The following is a 17,546-nucleotide window of genomic DNA, read 5'->3' on the forward strand; positions in this document are numbered from 1 at the left end:
CGCCCGGCGAGCAGGTGCCTGTGGCGCGGAGAGCGCACCAGCGAGCCAGCAAGCAGCGGCCGTGAGTGACGGCAGAGGCGGCGGGGGTGGGGTGGGGTAGGGAGCGCCGGGCACGACTCAGGGCTCGGGAGGTTTCTGGGCGGGGGCGGGGTTCTTGTCCCTCGATAGCCGGTCCCTGCGTACCCGCACGTTCCTAGCCAGCGGTTACCCCCTCTTTACTCAGTGCAAAGGGAGATCCGGGCGACGGGAGGCAGAGGTCGAGTCCACAGCCGCTATCCGGGGGCCCATCCCCCGCTCTTGCAGCCCCTGCATCCCGGTCTCCCCCAGACTTCATCCGAGCCTGCCATCTCCTCAGACATCTGAGGGAGTGCGGTCTGGTCCCCGAAAGGAAATATAGGGCTGACATATGGTTGGGACCGGGTACATAGTCCCGGGTCTATGGGTCTATTCTCCTTCCTCTTGGGAGTCCCCAGCCAGTGGATTTCAGTTTCTGTGTCAATGCCTCAGCCCTGTCCTGCAGCCCTGACCCGAGGTTGGGGTGCAGCAACCTAGTGGATTCTGTATCTGCTTTTCCTACTCACTAGCCTCCGGGAGGCACCGCCAGAGGGTTCCCAGAGAGCCAAGGAGAAGGAAACCAGAGGGAAAATACTTTCCAGCAGCCACCCTGGTCCTGGCTGCCAGGGGCGCTCTTTCTAAGCCTTGTCCTTGCCAGAGGGGTGCCCCTGCCTCCTTTCTGGGCCTGGGTTTCAGTTTCCTCATCTATGAGTCATTTCTGTACCCCGGGTCACTGTTGCTCATCTATTAAGGCCTTGGTTACCAAAGTCCCTCCTAGGGTCTCCAAAGATGCAGTTGCTAGCTCCTTCTGTCACTGTGCCACTTACCAGCTTTCCCTTGGAAATTCCATTTGCCCCTAGAAACCACTATGGATTGATGAATGTTAGACCCTGCAGGGCCCATTGCTGTCCTCAGCTTCTGAAGGGAGGGGGCAGACTTGCACTGTGCCACACAGATTCAGGACCATAGTGGAATTCTAGGAAAGCAGATTTCATTTGGGGACTAATTACAAACAGGATTCCCATGGCAAGAGCTAGCCCACAGTGCGGTGGCTTGCCTGAAGGAGCAGCAGTCTCCTCTTCAGATCCAAGCAGGACCCCTCCAGGCAAGGACTGATGACCAGTGATCAGGGATGTGCAAGGGGAGAATTCCTGCAGCTAGAGGGAGTCACGTCTTGATTACCTTTAGGGTTTGTGGATCTTCTATGTCTGTATCACCTTGTGGGGTAAGTTGTTTCTTGCCCATGGCATGACGGGGTTATTTTTATTAGTAAGAGTAAGAGCCATATATTATCACATGGTTTTCATGTAGCAGACAACTGGCTACTCACTTTCCACGCTTCGGTTCTCAACAGGACAACTGATATCCTTCTCAAACAGAAATCACATTACTTTCCCATGCTCAAAACCCTTCAGTGGTTCCTATTTCACTTGGCATAAATACCAGTGGCTTGACAAGGTCAAGTGATTCACCTTTCCGATCCCTGCTTTCTCCTCTGCCTTCACCTCTTTGTGTTTTCTATCCTCTCTCTGGTTCACACTTCTCTCACCACATTGTCTTCCTTTCTGTAATGCAATATACTGGGTATGCTCCCACCCCAGGGTCTTTGCACCAGCTATACCATCTGGCTTGGATGCCCCTCCTCCAACCACCTGCTTGGCTAACCCCATTATGTTCTGTTTTTTTTTTTTTTTTTTCAGAAAGTCACCTTCTCAATGAGGCCCCACCTGGGCTACATATTTAATATTGCAATCTGCAGCTCCCTGCCCAGCAGTCCTAACTTCTCACCCACATCTCCCTCTTCACCTTCCAAAGTATTGTACATTCATTGTGTTTCTTGTTCAAGGTTCCCTGATGCATCTCCAAACCCCTACAACAGGGCCTGGCACAGAATAGATGCTCAGTAAATACTTGTGGAGTGCATGAATGGGGTTGTCATTTTATCCCAGTAACAACCCTATAGGGGAGACATTGTGATTTCACCTAATTTTATGGGTGATGCGGCTGAAGCTCAGAGAGCTTATGAAAATTCCCTGAGTTCACACAACTAGTAAGGGCCAAGTGAGACTTCCACCCAGGTCTGTTTTACTCTGAGCTCCTTGTTCTTAACCAAAAACACCCAGCTCTTCCCTACTGCAGGTAGGGCTCTGGTCCTCATACCTGGAGTTGGTGAAGAGAGCAGGCTTCCTGCCTTGGACTGAGGGCAGTCAGGGGCATCCTGATAGAGCCTTGCAGTCTCTTCCCTGACCATTCAGCTGTATGGAAAGGGGCTGTTTGCTCTTTTGTCCCCTCTTGTAACCTGTGCAGGCAGCTGTTGGATCTTCTTCTCTGTGTCCTTAACTCCTGTCTGAGTCTGATCCATCTTTAGACCCAGTAAATGTTTAAACTAGGAGTACTGTTAGGGGTGTTGGGGAAGGGGCACTTTATCCCCTTTTGCTAGGGTTTCCTGTGGGCAGGGCAGGGATTTTGACTCAGTCCTTTCGCCAGTTGGAGGATCAGGAAGCTGAAACCAGGCCGTGGTTCCCATTGGACCTTGCCGGTGCCTGGCCACCCACTCCCTGGGAGGAGCTGGCTCCCTCTTCACACATCCTGGTGGTCTCTCAGGTGGAGGTTCTAGAAGGTGTCTGTGGTGGAGTGTTGCTTCTCCCAAAGGGATGCTTCTCTCTGGGGACAGAGCTATTCAGCCCTACCAACTGCAAATGTCCTTTGGACTCCCACAGAGATACCCTGTTTAGAGTGAATCTTGCTTTCCAGAAGTGAAGCGGGTTTTCTGCTGATACACTTGTGAGCACAGTTCACAACTATCCTGTTTCCAGACCTGATTGCTCATCAGTGGGTGGTGACAAGCATTTATCCTCCTTCTCTCCCTCCAAGCACAGCTCTGAAATGCCTGTGGGATCACTGTGTAAAGGGACCTGGTAGTGAATACTCCTGTAATGTGACCAGTGGGGTATTAGTTTATCTGGCCCAGGTTTGGGCTTGCTCCTGTCATGCCCTGGTTTCCATGTGCCCAGTCTCAGTGCCCTGTCACTTTCCTGCCATCACCCACTGCTCTTGTTGGGCTTGGAGTTGGGATGCGTGGCGCTTGTCAATATCATTTTGTGGACGGTTTCGCAGGGCTCTCAGAGGTACCTCAAATAGCACTATTTAGAAAAAGCCTGCCCAGTCACTTGTGAAAGCGCCCTTAAATTACAGCCCTAAGTGAAGATGTCGTTCCTTGGAACTCACTTTCAAAATTTATTTATTTTAATGCTCAGGTCCTCTTGGAGTTGGGGTTTCGATATTCTTGTCTCGGCTGACCTTTCCCGTCCTCCCTGTACCACGTACAGCAACATTGATTTTGGGTAATGTATTTTGATTTTAAGATGCAGCCCATCCATAAACTTTTCTATCAATAATCCCAGCGCACTCTGTGTACCCGACAGCTTAAAGCAAAATATCAGATTTATAGGACTTTTATTTTTGGCCAATTTAGTCACTCACTTGCCATCAGTGTCAGGGGATAAAGGCCTGGAGTCTGGCAGCAGGAAGGCTGCCCTCCAAGGGCACATGTCAGGTCAGTGAGGGATTGGGTGGGAGGGCAGGCCTTCTCGGTGCCCTGTAAAAACTGCTGGGGATTGATAAGGAAGAGATGGCAGAGTGCTCCTGAGTCGGGGGAGGGCAAGTGACAGTTCTTATATTGGGTTCCTTTTGCCTTCTTTGGTCCCACCTGTCACCAGCTTGGAGTGCCAAGCTGGGTTCTAGCCCCTGTACGGCAGAGTCGGGAGAGGGCTCCTCTGTTCTCATCAGGGTTTAGGGCCTGGCCCTGTTTGTGTGCCCTCGGCAACGCGGGCCTGGCTCTCATCTCAGTCAGCCTGGGCTCAGCTGGCTCAGGGAGGAGACCCACAGCTGCCAGGCCCCAGGATCTGGCCTGTCGTCATTTTCATTGCCTTGTCAGTGTCCCCTCCCTGAGTCCCCAGAGCCTGGGGCTGTGTTTGCTTGTCAGAATCAGGATTGATTGGGCTTGGGAATTGTCTAGAGAAGGGAAATGAAGAGGGAGAAGCTCCAGGCAGAGCCTGTTTCACTTCAGCCAACGTGTCCTGAGCACCTGATTCCTCATTGGCCAGCACATACCTATGGCCACCTACTCTATGGTGTACCCAGTGCTGGGGCTTTTGTAGTGAGCCAGGGAAATTTTCTGCTTGCCGAGAACCTGCATTAAGCCAGAGAAGGGGAAGAGAAAGACCCTCAAAGAGGAAAGCAAAACAGCCTGATCATTTCATCCAGTGATGGGTAACATCACCCAGCCCCCCTCCCTCTGCACTTAGTGATCAGGGGGAGATCTGAGGGGCATCAGCCCCTCAGAGACATGGGAGAAGAAGAGGGCTTAGCATCAGGTGCAGCAAGTGCCAAGGTTGGGGTAGAGAGTAAATGTGGTAGAACATACTGAGTTTCAGAGGCATGGTGAGGTGAGGCAGGGACAGTACATTGGGGCTGGGTGGCTAACATAAGGATTTCTGTGCCAAGAAGAGAGAGGCTCAGATTGAACAAGATATGGCCCTGGTCATGGTGCATGGAGCCTAGTGGGTGAGCAAATCCAGCACTCAATGATCCAGCCCCTAGCGAGAGACCTTCAGGGAGGAAAGAGGTAGATCCTATCCAGGAAGGTTGCCTGACTTCAAGCTGAGTCCTGAACACACAGGAGAAGGTGATTGGCTTAGCTGGGGTGGGGTCAGTGTGTGTCAGCATCTCAAATAAGCAGCTGATTGTACAATCCTGTGGAAGTAGGAGATCTGGGGTTGTGGCAGGGACAGAAAGAAAAGTCTAGGATGACAGGATCATCAGTGGAGTTGAGGGACAGGATAGGCTAAGACTTTGAACTCATTGCTGAGGAGGTCTTGATGATCTGCAGGGTGGGGTGAGTTTGGAAGCAAGGAAACTGGCCATCCCATCCAAGGTGCAAGACTGAGGCTAGGAGCCCAGAGCAGAGGCAAGGTGGTTGCCACAGACACCTCCTTATGTGGACCCTGCTCTGAGAAATGTCCTCACCTGTCACCTTTTTCCGTTCTCTGTTCTCTTTGACCTTGAGAGCTGGCACTCACAAATAGCAGCACACCCAGCACAATTTAAGTGTGAAGGTTTGGGGGTGAGCCCCATGGTGCCCAAGTTTGGCGGTGCTCAAGTCTTTGCTTTATCCTTCCTGGTTCCTCAAAATTCTGGATTTAGTTGGGAAAACATCAACAATGATTCTGATGAGTGTCATCTGAGCAAGGTCTTGTTTCCATGGCCTGGGTTGTCTGTGGCTCATGGGACAATTAAGTAAAAAGTAAAGTGAAACAAAGCAGAACAAGGTGGTGTCCAGAGCTCTAGAGTCGGATGGACCTGGTTTCAGATCCTGGCCTTGTCTTGGCCTTTCAGAGCCTCAGCTTTCACATCTGTAGGAAGGGTGTGCTAACATTGTTGAGTGCAAAGGGTGGACCGGAGGATCGACTTTGAGAGCAGCTTGCTCAGCAGCTGGGATGTAGTACTAGCAGCAGCAGCACACATTTTAAAACACATGTGTTTGCTGCCTTTGGTGTTGTGAGGATGGAGGATGGGCATTTGGGGGTCCTTTCTGCCTGCCTTTGCACCTGGGTGCTGGGGAGGGAAGGTGCTATAGAGAGGAGAAAGGGAGTCAGAACTTGGAGGTGATCAATGGAGCTGCGCATCCCCTAATGGATTTTATTACTCTGTGTGTGTGTGTGTGTGTGTTATTTAATCATTTGCCAAAATAAATCTTACAGACCCATGGAGAGTTTATTTTATTTTTATTTTTAATATTCTCAATACACTCGGGGTTTTATTTCCCACTAGATCTATTAGTTTAATTTAGTAGAGGACAGTCTGTATACTTAACCAAAAATTGCTTTGACATTATGGAGAATTAAGAGGCTGGGGCCAGATGGATCTGAGCAGATCGATCTGTTTGAGATAAACTCTGTTATTTCCCCATGTGCTTTCTTCACCTTAATGGCAAGGACGGTGATTGGAAAACACAAAGCTGGCTATTAATGACTAGGGGTCAGCCAGAGGGTCAGGGCTCTTGCTCTCATGCTTTCTCCAGACCTCCTTCAGGACACTGTCTGATGATTCCGGTGGAGATGCTTTTGGGGGGGATAGAGGCATCTGTGGTTCCCCTCGATCCTCGTGTTTACTCCTGCTGATCTTGGTCTCTCTGGGACTGACTGGCTTCCTGAAAATTCAGCCTCAATCCATCAAGGGACCAGTGTGAGCACAAGGTCTGGGGCATGGTGCTATGGAGGTAGCAGTGTGTGTGTGTGTGGGTGGGTGGTGGTGGGGGAAGTCCAAGCTTAGGGATGGATGCTGCTATTGAGGGATCTTCACTGAGTCTCCACTATGCTGAACTCAGCTCCTCCAGTTGGAGGGCACCAGGACCTTACCTCCCAGGGCTGATATGGGGTCAATGAGCTGATGTCCCGAAAGTGACTTTGTAAATCAACATGAGGTAGACTTATGTCAATGATTATGGTCTGGTGTCCCTTGCATTTCTGGATTCTAGAAGTGGCTCAGGAAATGCCAATCACACTGAGGATTCAGGACCTCAAGACTCTGGCATCCCTCTGTAACTTTCTGGGCCACCATGGTAGGTTTCTGACCAGAGCACCCTAACAGGATGACAGGCACTGTGGGACACAAGAGGCTCTGGGGCACTCGATAACTCATCTCCGTGCCCCAGTGGTGGCTCCAGAGGTGAAAGCAAAGTAGATAGATCCTTGGTCCCATCAGTACTGTCCTGGGCTGAGGAGCTCCTGCAGTTCCAGCAGAAGACTCATCTCTGGCTCCACCTAGGAGTTTCAAGGTTGGGTTCAGGAGTCTGTCTCTAGTCCCAGATGGTCCATCCTGTCAGGCCAGCCCTGGACAGATGGCCTGTTCACCCAGCACTGTGACTAACTCTGCCCAGCTGGAGTCTATTTTTCCTCTAGGAAATCTTCCACATGATCTCTTTCTCCCTCCACATTTGTCTGCCTTTTGTTGTTGTTATTGTTGGTGTTGTTCCCATACTCAGAGTGGCCCTCAGGTATGACTTTAAGCTCTTGTCCCAGGAGAGCTCAGTCTTACTTTCATTTCACAGTTCAACTTCCAGGAAGAGGTGGTGGCTGTGGGGACTCTTGTGTTGGGTTCTCTGAGACCACATCAGGTGATTAGTGATGTCTGCCGTTGGCATGGGGCAGGGGTGAAGAGGAAAGTGGCAGGATTTTCCACCTCCGCAGTGGCTTCCTGGGCCTCCTTGGGAACTGGACAGGGCTTCCACCTTCTAGGCTTCTCGTGCTTTCCTCTCAAGGCCAGCATAGGGCTAGCTCCGTATGCACGGGTAGATCTGTGCCTGGAGTTGGCAGACTTGAGGAGACTCTCACTGTTCACCTTCAGTGTAGAGGCCAGTGTTTGGGAGGAGGACTGGCTCCTGGCAGTGCCTTATTTCAGCCCAGCTCCCTGCTTCTGCCCAGGAGGGTTCACCTGGGGAAAAATGTGCACATTCTGAGTCTTTCCAGGACAGGAATGCTATGCCCATTTCATCCTTGTACCTATCTGGACACCTTGTCTGGCATGTGGCAGATGCTCAATGGGTGCTGGGTGGCAGGAAGCCAAGGCAATTATATGACTTTCAGTGAATTCCCAGGTCCTAGCCATTCTCTAAAAGTAACCTTGGTCTTTCCTGGTCCTGTCCTGGGTGTTGGCTGTGGAGCTATAGTATGGGGTCAGAAGGTAGGGACGAGCTCCTGATTTAAGATCATCTTTAGCTTCAGAACCCCGTTAGGTCTGGGCCACCCTGAAGGTCAGTTCATTACCCCTGCTTCAATATAAATGTGCAAATGTGTAGACAGGGTACAAAATGGACAGGGTGTTCCTATGGGGACTCCCATCCCGGTCTGAGTAGGCTGAATTCTGCCATCTAAACTCTTGCTCCCCTTGGCTCTGATGCTGAGGTCTGGGAGTGGCTCCCTGGCACTACCATGACCTTCACGCCTGACTTGCCCCTTTAGAGTTCCTCCTGCCGATAGACTGGCAGCTGCCAGCGCTGCTAGGTTTGTGAAATGTCAGTGGTTTAATATCAATTCTGGAGGTTTTATTGCCTTCCCCCCCCCCCCCCCCGTTTTCCGATGGGATTTTGATCCAATCAAGGCCAATCCAGAGTGATGGTAGATTTGTGTTCCTGTCCGAAGTTGACAAAAGGTCACCCTGCCTGAGGAACGGCCGGCTGCCACGGCCATGCACACATGGGATTTCTCTGCTGCCCCAGCTCTCTGGAGGCAGGCCCACTTTCTCCCAGGAGTGCAAAGTCAGGTGGACACAGTGCTGCACCCCGTGGGGCCTGTTGGCTGGGCCTAGGTGCCTGGAGGTTTAAACTCTGTAGTTGCTAGCCACAGAAGGACCTGGTTTTATTTGCAAAATGTCTTTGATGCTTCAGATCTAACTTATTTTTTTTTCACAATAATGTTTCAAAATATCATTTTTCCCCTCCTAGGGGAAAAAGAAAAAAGACCTATCAAATGAGATTCTCTGGGAAAGGCTTTGGTGCCAGACCATGCTGGCCTGTGCCCCTGTCCTTTCCCTGGCTTAGCCCCCTCTTCTGATCCTGGTGTACAACACACTGTCCTGCTCCTTCCAGGACCAGGTGGTCAGCAATAGGGGAGAATAGGTATAAAAATTTTTGTCAAGTTTTGAGGTAGCCCCAGTGTGGTGAGCCTTTAGGGAGCACCTGCTGTATGAGTGGCCTGGGGTAGCTCAGGGCCCAGTTGTCCCAGTTATTGACAAAGGACCAGGTCCTGGTGGGCTCAGGACTCACCCTTGCTGGGGAAGGGTTGTCCCATGAGATTGCAGCAACAATATTGGCCTGCACTGTGGCAGTAGGGGTCAGGCATGCAGTGTGGCTTTCAGAGCCTCCCAGCTAGGGGTGGACAGAGGGAGATCAGGGTGGCCTGATGGGCAGGGATGAGCCACAAACTGATGTGCATTTTGGGGTAAGGGAGAGTAGCAGAAGTGCCTCTGGAGTACACCTGCAGGCTTGTTAAGGGGTTGTAGCTTCTGCCCACACCTACCTAGGCAAGTTGGGGCTGAGAGTTCGACTGCCCTGGATTCCAGCTTCAAGCATCACCAACCCCCATTCTTTGCATATTCTCTCACCTGCAGATTCTCCTCTCAAAGACAATCTGGTGCAGGCATGCTCTCCAGATGGGCTCCAGCCTTCCACCAACCTTCCTAGGGACCGGGGTCTGAGGGATGTACCCTCAGGACATAGGTGGTGGGCATGCACTCAGACAGTGGGTATGCAGAGGAGGTATATGTGTGCACATGCACATGTGTGCAGTCACTATAACTGTGTGGATGACTTGCCCAGAGTGTGGGTGTAGTATGTTCAGATTGGTTACCTTCTGTGTGCCGCAGTCTGGCTGGGCACAAGATCACGAGCCACCACACACCTTGTAGATTCAAACAGCAACTCTTTATTCCCGAACTCACACCGGCACTCTACACACGTTCTGGGGAAATTCACGTTCTCTGCAAAATCCCAAATACTCTCTCAATCCCGCGAGAACTCAAAGGGAACTCAAGGAGCAGGCGCGCCTGAGGCAGCAGGATACGCCCTATTCCCAGCAGGGTACACCTTAAACCTGGAACCGCCCTAAACCCGGATTGTCCTAAACCAGGACGCGCCCTAAACCCAATCCGCCCTAAACCCGGATCCGCCCTGGTCCTTGAGCAAGGTCACCTTACATGCAATGTCACTGCAAATGACCTGGGTCATGCCATGCTTCATTCTTACTTAGCAGTGGCCCTCAGCATCTGTGTATCTATGTGTGTGCACAGGTAGCATTTGCTCACACAGACAGAGTGACAGCCGTGTGAACAGACAACACAGGTGCACACAATGCTGTGAGAATACCCAGACAGTGTGTGTGTGCAGGCCATGGTGTGTGTGTGTGCGCACACAGGTTGTGTGTGTACACACACATCACAGTGAGGCAGTTTTCAGCCTCGTGGCTTGCTTTCCCAAGAGTGTCCTCTGTGGGGTGTGGGGGTGCTGAAGGGGAAAAGGAAACTGGAGACAGCTCTAGGAAAAGGCCCTTTTCTCCCTGTCTTCCTCCATTTATATTTCTTCTTCCTCCTCCTCCTCCCCTCTTCCTTCCTTCTCTGTTCCCTCTCCTGCCTTTCCTGTCCTCTCTTCCCATCTCTTTCTAATAGCTCACTTTTCTTCCTGGGACCACAAATTTAAGCCTGACTTCCCTCCCTGCCTCCTCCTCCAGGGCTGTCCTCCTTCCCCTGCTGACCTGCTCTTGGGGAAGAATGGTTGTTTTCTCTTCCCTTCCCCTCTGGACAGGCTCAGGTGACCTGAGGACCTGTACCCTAGCACAGTAGAGGGATCAATTTGTTTATGCAGCACATAACCCTTCCCCCTCCTGCTGTCTGGAAGGGTGTATCTGAGATCTCTGGAGCTCTGTGGAGCCCACCACTGGACTCCAGGCTCTTGCGGGCCAGGCAGACATATAAAGGGGGAAGGGAGAGATGCTGATGAGTGGCAGAGAAATCAGAGATGTTTGTCTGCACATGCAGCCTGAGCCCTGGGGGAAAGCCCCCGAAGGACCCACCCTTCAGCACAAGAAGCATTTCTCCGAGAACTATTTATGGGGCTTCTTTTATATGGGAGGCCAGGGGCCATGATGTGGGGGACCGCTAGAAGGTGATGGAGGCCTCATTCCTGACCTGCAGCCCTATGCCCCACCTGGGGTGGGCACTGCTCAGTTTTGGGGCTTTTGCTGTCGTGTTGCATGCATATGGCAGCCACTTCAGGGAAGTGGTGGTGCTGGCCCCAGGGAATCATGTGCACATTGCTCTTGAGGGCTGGGTTGTGCAGTGGCTGCTGGCCAGGCTCCGTGCTCTCATTCCACCCTCAACAGCACCCTATGTCCAGAATTACTCCCCCCCCTACCCCCACAGACAAGGAAACTGAGCTCAACAGAAGGAGAGACAAGCCTAGGTTGGCCTGCTCTGCTCTCAGGTTTCTGCCCTGGCCTACTTTGCTCCTGGCTCCTGGGCTTGAGGCTGGGGAGAACACAGCTGGTCTCATTCCAGGATCTTCCTACAGAGGCTGATAGAGGCGCCCACTTCTCTCCCTCTTCTCTTTCACAGCAAGGATGTCTTCTCTATGTCTGCTTTCACCTGCCCTTTAGTTTCTTAGCCTGGCTTCCACCTATTTCTTTACTGAAGTGACTCCTGGTAAGATACCTCAGTACTTCATTGTTCTCGAAGATTTAAAGAAAGAAATTTTTAAAAAATCTAATGAGCACAGAATTGTACATATTTATGGAGTGTGGCATGACATGTCAATGCATGTATACAATATATCCTGATCAGATCAGGGTAAGTCTCACATGTCCTGAGCTTGGCCTTCTAGAACATTCAGCACCATCGAGCATATTCTGCTCCCTGAAACGCTGGCTTCCCTTGACTTGTGACAGTCACTTTACTGACTCTAGCTGCTCTGGCTGCACACCCTGGTCCCCCTGTTATAATCACCATGTCTGCCAAACCACTGAGTGCCGGGGTTCCTTGCTGCTCAGCGTGAGCCTTTTCTCTAGCTCTGTCTTTGTGGGCCTCAGCGCGTGTGTCTCAAGGGAACCTCGCAATGTCCACACCGGGCTCATGGTTTGTCTTCATGAACACAGCGCCCTGTGAAACCTGGCCCACTACCAACCTTCTCAGTCTTAGTGCTTTTCCTGACAGCCAGGAAGACCAGTGGGAGGAATCCTGACCCTTTCTCTCTCTCACCCTGAGGCCCATTGCCGTGACCTTTCTCTCAGTTGTGTCCTTTTCTCTTCACTGCCTCAGTCACCAACTCATCACTTCCTGGATGATGTCAAGGTCTCCCCGAGCCCGGGCACCTGGCTGTGGAGGAATGTTCCTTGTGCTGAAGGGCGGGTCCTCTGGTGCTTTCCCTCAGAATTTGGACTGTGTCTGGAGCCAGACCTCTCTGTCTCAGTGGCTGCTGTTGCCATTCAGTCCCAAGGTGCATTGTCACACAGGGCAAGGAGGTACTTACTGACCTCATCTGTTAGAATATCTGTGTGCTTTTACCTTCTCCTCCTCCTAAACTCCCTATCATTTATTGAGCACCTATAGTATGCCTGACAGTGTAGGACTGTAATAAATATTTCATAAGTTAATCAACAATGAAGACATAAATGTATTAACTTACTCTACAAGACACTTACTTTTATCATTCTCATCTTGTAGATAAAAAAAAAAAACAACAACTAAGTTCTGAAGACATTTAGTAATGAATCCAAGGGCACCAGTAATGGTACACAGTTGAATTGAAGCTAGCCCTGGTGGGGGCTACCAGTCAGAGCTGTCCAGATGCCACTCAGTGTGCATGGGGTCTCCTCTGTCCTCTTTCCCTGTTGGAGCATTTCCTTAGCGTCTCAAGTTGGGGGCTGTATAGACGCAGCCACTGGGTTAGTCAGTGCAGACTCTGGTGAGCAACTGGGTAATTATTTCCAAAAATATTGACTTGTAATGTGAAGAAAGCTCTTCTCCATGCCACCCGTCAGCAGAAAATTGCCTTTGGTATTAACATTTCATCAACCGCATAATGTGAATTGATGTAAATGCATAATTAGAAATAATAGCCTGGGAAAATTCACTCTTATTTATAAAATTGGGCTTGTTAAATTAAAAAGGGAGCTAACGACTTCCATCTCACTGTTAAAACATGTCCGCGGCTTTGCCTGCTCGGCTTTGCAGAGGCCCTGCGTCACATCAGTGGGTGCCTGGGTTGCATCCACAGCTCTGTGGGGTGATCTTGGAGAGGGAACAAACTCTGAGGAGGCATGGACACCACCTGTCCTAAAGGTGGCTCCCTAGTAACACGAATGGGCCTCTCAGAAACATCTCAATCATAATGCAACAAATGGCAGTCCTTGAGGAAAGATGGGCGAGTTACAGTTTCCTTGGCCTTCACTCTTCTGTAGAATGGGGAAAACTCACCTGAATCCCAGGTATGTGGTGGGACTTTCAACATGGAGATGATAAACCCTTCCTCCAACTGGTTTTTATTGGACAGATGTGCCTAGTCCCATTCCCCAGCTTCAGGGGACTGGGAAATGTGACCCAGTCCTTGCTGATAAGGACACTCCTGTGCCTGAGCCCAGTAAAAGAGGTCCAGGGTGAGTGGGGTCTCATTGGAGCTAACACATCATAACAAAGAGTCTGGTCTGGTTACCAGGAAAGTAGTGCTTCAGCAAGGCAGGCATTGAGAATGATGGCTAGAGCCATCTTTCACCATGTGGGGGAGGAGTCAGGACAGAGTCACAGAGAAAAGACTTCTATAATGTTTGGATATTAGTTGCCATCACACTTGGAGGAAATCTGAGGCCTCTGGCCCCCACCCCCTTTTTTCTTTAAACTCCAGTTGGAGTTACTACTAGAGAGGATCTGGCAGGATCTGTCCAGGTCTCTACCACCCCTGATTAAAAATTAAATAGCATGTCATTAATAGCAGACATTGATATTTTAAATAAGGCTGAGGTTAAATGAGCCTCTCCACACCTACTAGCCCTTACTGATCCACAGTGCCTTTATTATTGTCCAGCCCTGTCGCATACTGTCTGACCCTCTTTGAAGCCAAGACTTGGCCCTCCTGGGAAGGGAGTCCCAGGTGTTCTGCTCAGGGAGGTCCTGCCTTTATCTAGTTCTGGAGACTGAAGTGGAGTCAGTGGGGAGAGGTCCTGTTCCTGGGGGATGTGTATGTGAAGACTGGTGCAGAAATGGATTTCTTATTTCCAAAGAATAAGGTTATGATTGATGATAAAGTCCAGGGAACAGGACATATAAAAAAGAGACACTCCTTAGCTAGTTTTTAGTCCTGTACTCTTTCAGAGGAGGGTTTGAAGGAACTTCCCATAGTGATGATAGATTTAGGCTCCACTGAGCAGACTATCCTAACCCAGCCCCAGTACCTCCTCTTTGGGGCCTCGGAGAACAAACGTGGGAGACTGCCTGGAAGGGCACACTGGGGTCTGCCTTCCAAGCACACAGGGGGTCTGATGGCCCTGTCTGGGTCCTCATCCCTATCATGTCCAGGGTCATACTTCCTTTTTCTCCAGGGGGCCCTGACCTTTCTAGGAAATGGCCCCTCCTTCCTTGAAGCTGTTCCTCTGTAAGAACCACAGGGAAAATTCTCCAATGTCCACTTTTTCAGGGGAGAAGACTGAAACCACACGGGGGAAGGGGCTGGCCCCGGGTCCCACAAGGGTTTTCCGCAGAGGCCAGGCCTCGGATTCTGCCAGGGCTGAACTCTGAGTGGGCATCCAGAGGAGGCTGGGCAGTGTGCTCAGGAGTCAGAACTGCATCACCTTCCTGGCCCCACAGGCCCACTCCAGGGGACGGGGGCCCTTGAGGAGGGATATATATAACTGTTCCTGGGCCTTCTCTGGCCCTTCCCTCCTCCTCTTCTCCCTCTTCCAGGGGACACAGGTTCCCTTTTCATGTGGGAAGAAAGCTGTGCACTTGTCTCCAGGAACAGCTGGGCCTTGTCCCTTCAGCTGTGGCTCATCGCCTGCCACAGGCCAGACAATTCCGGCTGTGTCCTGAGGACCCAGGGGCTGAAGGAAGGGGTTGGCTGGAAACCAGGAGCTGCAGGGGGCGTGGAGCTTATGAAGCTGAGGCTGGGGCCCAGGAGGCTGAGGCTGAGGCCCGCAAGGAGCCCGTTTTCCTGGGGCCTCCGGCTTGCCGTCACGCTCTAAGGGCGTGAGTTCTGTCCACAGGGAGGGCTGCTGCAGGCCCATCCTGAAACCTTGGGCCTGGTTCCTTTCTCACTGGGCTCTCAGAGGATGTGAGCTGCAGATGAAAACCTCTGCCCACCTGCTGCCCCTCGAGCTGCCCTCCCCTGAGCTGTGTCCCCCAGTGGGCTGGAGGCTCTTCTGTGGGTACAAAAGAGGAGAATGCTGGGAAACAACCCAGCCAGGAACAGCTTCCCTGTCTTGGCCTCCATGAGCTTGCTGGGCCCTGGGAAGCTCCAACCACTGTGCACTCACCAGGGCAGGAGCCTTGACATAACATTCAAGGCCACCCCTCCCCTGCCACCCAGCCTCCTCTCCCTCTATGGCCAGCCCTGGGCTCTGATCCCAGTTTCCCCCACTCAAAACTGTAGCTCATAGACAGAGCATTTGTTCTGAACCCACTAATATTCCACAGAGTGTGCAGGTATTACCTCACCCCGGCCATAAGCTATATGCTCTGACTGCACTCATTTTGCAAGTTGTTCAAGCCAAGAAGACTCAGGATGGTTAAGAAACTTGCCCAAGGCCACACAGCTGGCCAGCCTGCACCTGTTTCACTTCAAGTCTCGTGCTCAGATCCAGAAGTTTCCATAGCTTCTCTGTGCATCTTTACCCCAGCTGCTGTGTCTTTGGCTTGGGAAGCTTTCATCTTTTCTTTTCTTTTTTTTTTTTTTTTGTACTAGGGATTGAACCTAGAGATGCTTTACCACTGAGCCCTTTTGTATCCTAGCCATTTTGTGCTTAGAGACAGGGTCTTGCTAAGTTGCTGAGGTCTCTTTAAGTTGCCAAGGCTGTCCTTGAATTTGTGATCCTCCTGCCTCAGCCTCCTGAGTCGCTGGGATTACAGGTGTGTGCCACCCTACCTGGCCTGGGAAACTATTTTCTTTATTCAGATGACAACCATTTATGGGATTCCTATCCTGTGGTTATTCATGCTTTTACATTCCAGAGGGTGACACAGCTCATAAACATGTGAATAAAAAGGAAGAAAAAAAATTGCATAGTGCTAACTTCTCTGTTGAAAGGTTGTTCTGGAGTATGGCTAGGGGTGTGCTTTAGTAGTGAGGTCAGAGTAGGGCACCCTAAGGTCCTGGATGACAAGATAGGAATCAGCTTTGCAGAACTCAGGGTAGAGGCTACCAGGCAGAGAAAGGCTGAGCAAAGGTTCTGGGGTGAGCACAGAGACTAGAGGAATTATTGCCTATGTGGAACAGCAAGAAATGAGGGCAGGGGTGGTGGTGGAGGGGGACACACAAACACTTAGGCCACGCTGCTGCCAGGAATGTGTCTCCATGTGACTTTATGTCACTGGACTCAATTCTTTGTCTGAGCATTTGGTCCACAACAGCCCTGTTTCTCAGGTGCCAAAGCTGAGAAGGACCTGTGGGACAGAGAGACATCTCTTCCCACGCAGCTGAAGGTTTGTCATGGGAAAAAAAGGGTCACCCTGCTGCATATAGGCCCAGAGAGCAGAGTGAAACCTGTTGTCGGGAGGATTTAAATTTTTTTTTTGATACTGGGGATTGAACCCCTAGCTTCGTACATGCTAAACAAGTTCTCTATCACTGAGCCACATCCCCAGCCCTTGGCAGGCACACTCAGGAGAATTAAACAGTCACAGATATTCAGAGATGGGAAGAGTTACCGAGAGAATAGTGGATTCTGAGGGAGCTATGCATGGCGGCAGAATCTGGTAAAACAGCTGGCCCCTGGGGGCAGAGTAGAGGAGGCTGGGGTGCTGAGGGGTGTGCCAGCCTGACACTGGGCTCTCTCTCAGTGGTCTCTGTGTTTGTCTGTGTGTGGAAGGACGTCAGCATTGGAGAAAGGGCATGTGCTCCCTGGGTCTCTGGGTGCCTGGGTGAGATTGCAGATTTGGCTTCAAAATTCTGGGCTGGGAATGTGCCTGGTGCTTGATAAATTTTGTCGCTTGATTGATTTCATCCTGGCCCTGGAGGAAAGTGAAAGGAAGATTTCTTGATTTGAGAAGACCAAATTAGGAACAGATGTCTTTTCGAGCTATTAATAGGCAGTTGGGGAAGGAACAATGGGGCTTATTTTTAAAGGCGCCCATAGCTCGTCGGTTGCCGCTGACCATGGGGATGTTTTGTAAAGGGAGTGCTTCATTTTCTTGCTGGTGGAGAGTCATTTTCAGGAGATGGCCAGGTCTTCCTGATGCTCCACTCAGGTGGTGATTCAGCGGGTCACATTGAACCTCTTCCTCCAAATCGTTCCCGTTTCCCGGTAAGGGCTGCAGAAACACCCCGTGATTCTGATAAATGGGTACATCACAGAAGGCTCTTCTGGATAAGAGGATGTGGAACACACACGATGTGTACTAATTGGCCCAAGTCATCTTTTTATTCTTCAATATAGAAGTCTGGAGTTGAGCATTTGGGGGAAATGAATATAAACCACCGTGGAAGCTATTAGTAGCATTAGCAGCATTATTCACAATCACAATTGTTGAAAATTAAAATTGTCCATTACTCTGTGTGTGCGTATCTTCTCTCTCAATTGCAATTTAAAAGCTAACGCCACTTAGCTCATCAAAAATAATATGAGTGAGGAAAATGGCTTTTCTTTTTTAAAAAATCCCCAACATTTTGCCTTAATATCTCCCTTTGAAGAAAGTCAAGTTAATTATGATGCAGACAAGAGAGTTACTGACTTAATTTA

General features: G+C 50.7%; 1 long non-coding RNA gene across 1 annotated transcript in view; it reads left to right on the forward strand.

Moving 5' to 3' along the window:
• The first annotated feature begins 3,325 nt into the window (after window positions 1-3,325).
• Window positions 3,326-17,546, forward strand: part of LOC139702702 (uncharacterized) — a 151,729-nt gene continuing 137,508 nt past the window's right edge. The window contains exon 1 of the long non-coding RNA XR_011705270.1: window positions 3,326-3,398. This is a non-coding gene — a long non-coding RNA (uncharacterized lncRNA). The remainder of the gene's footprint in view (window positions 3,399-17,546) is intronic.

Source organism: Marmota flaviventris, chromosome 18, assembly GCF_047511675.1.
Source record: "Marmota flaviventris isolate mMarFla1 chromosome 18, mMarFla1.hap1, whole genome shotgun sequence".
Taxonomy (NCBI): Eukaryota; Metazoa; Chordata; class Mammalia; order Rodentia; family Sciuridae; genus Marmota; species Marmota flaviventris.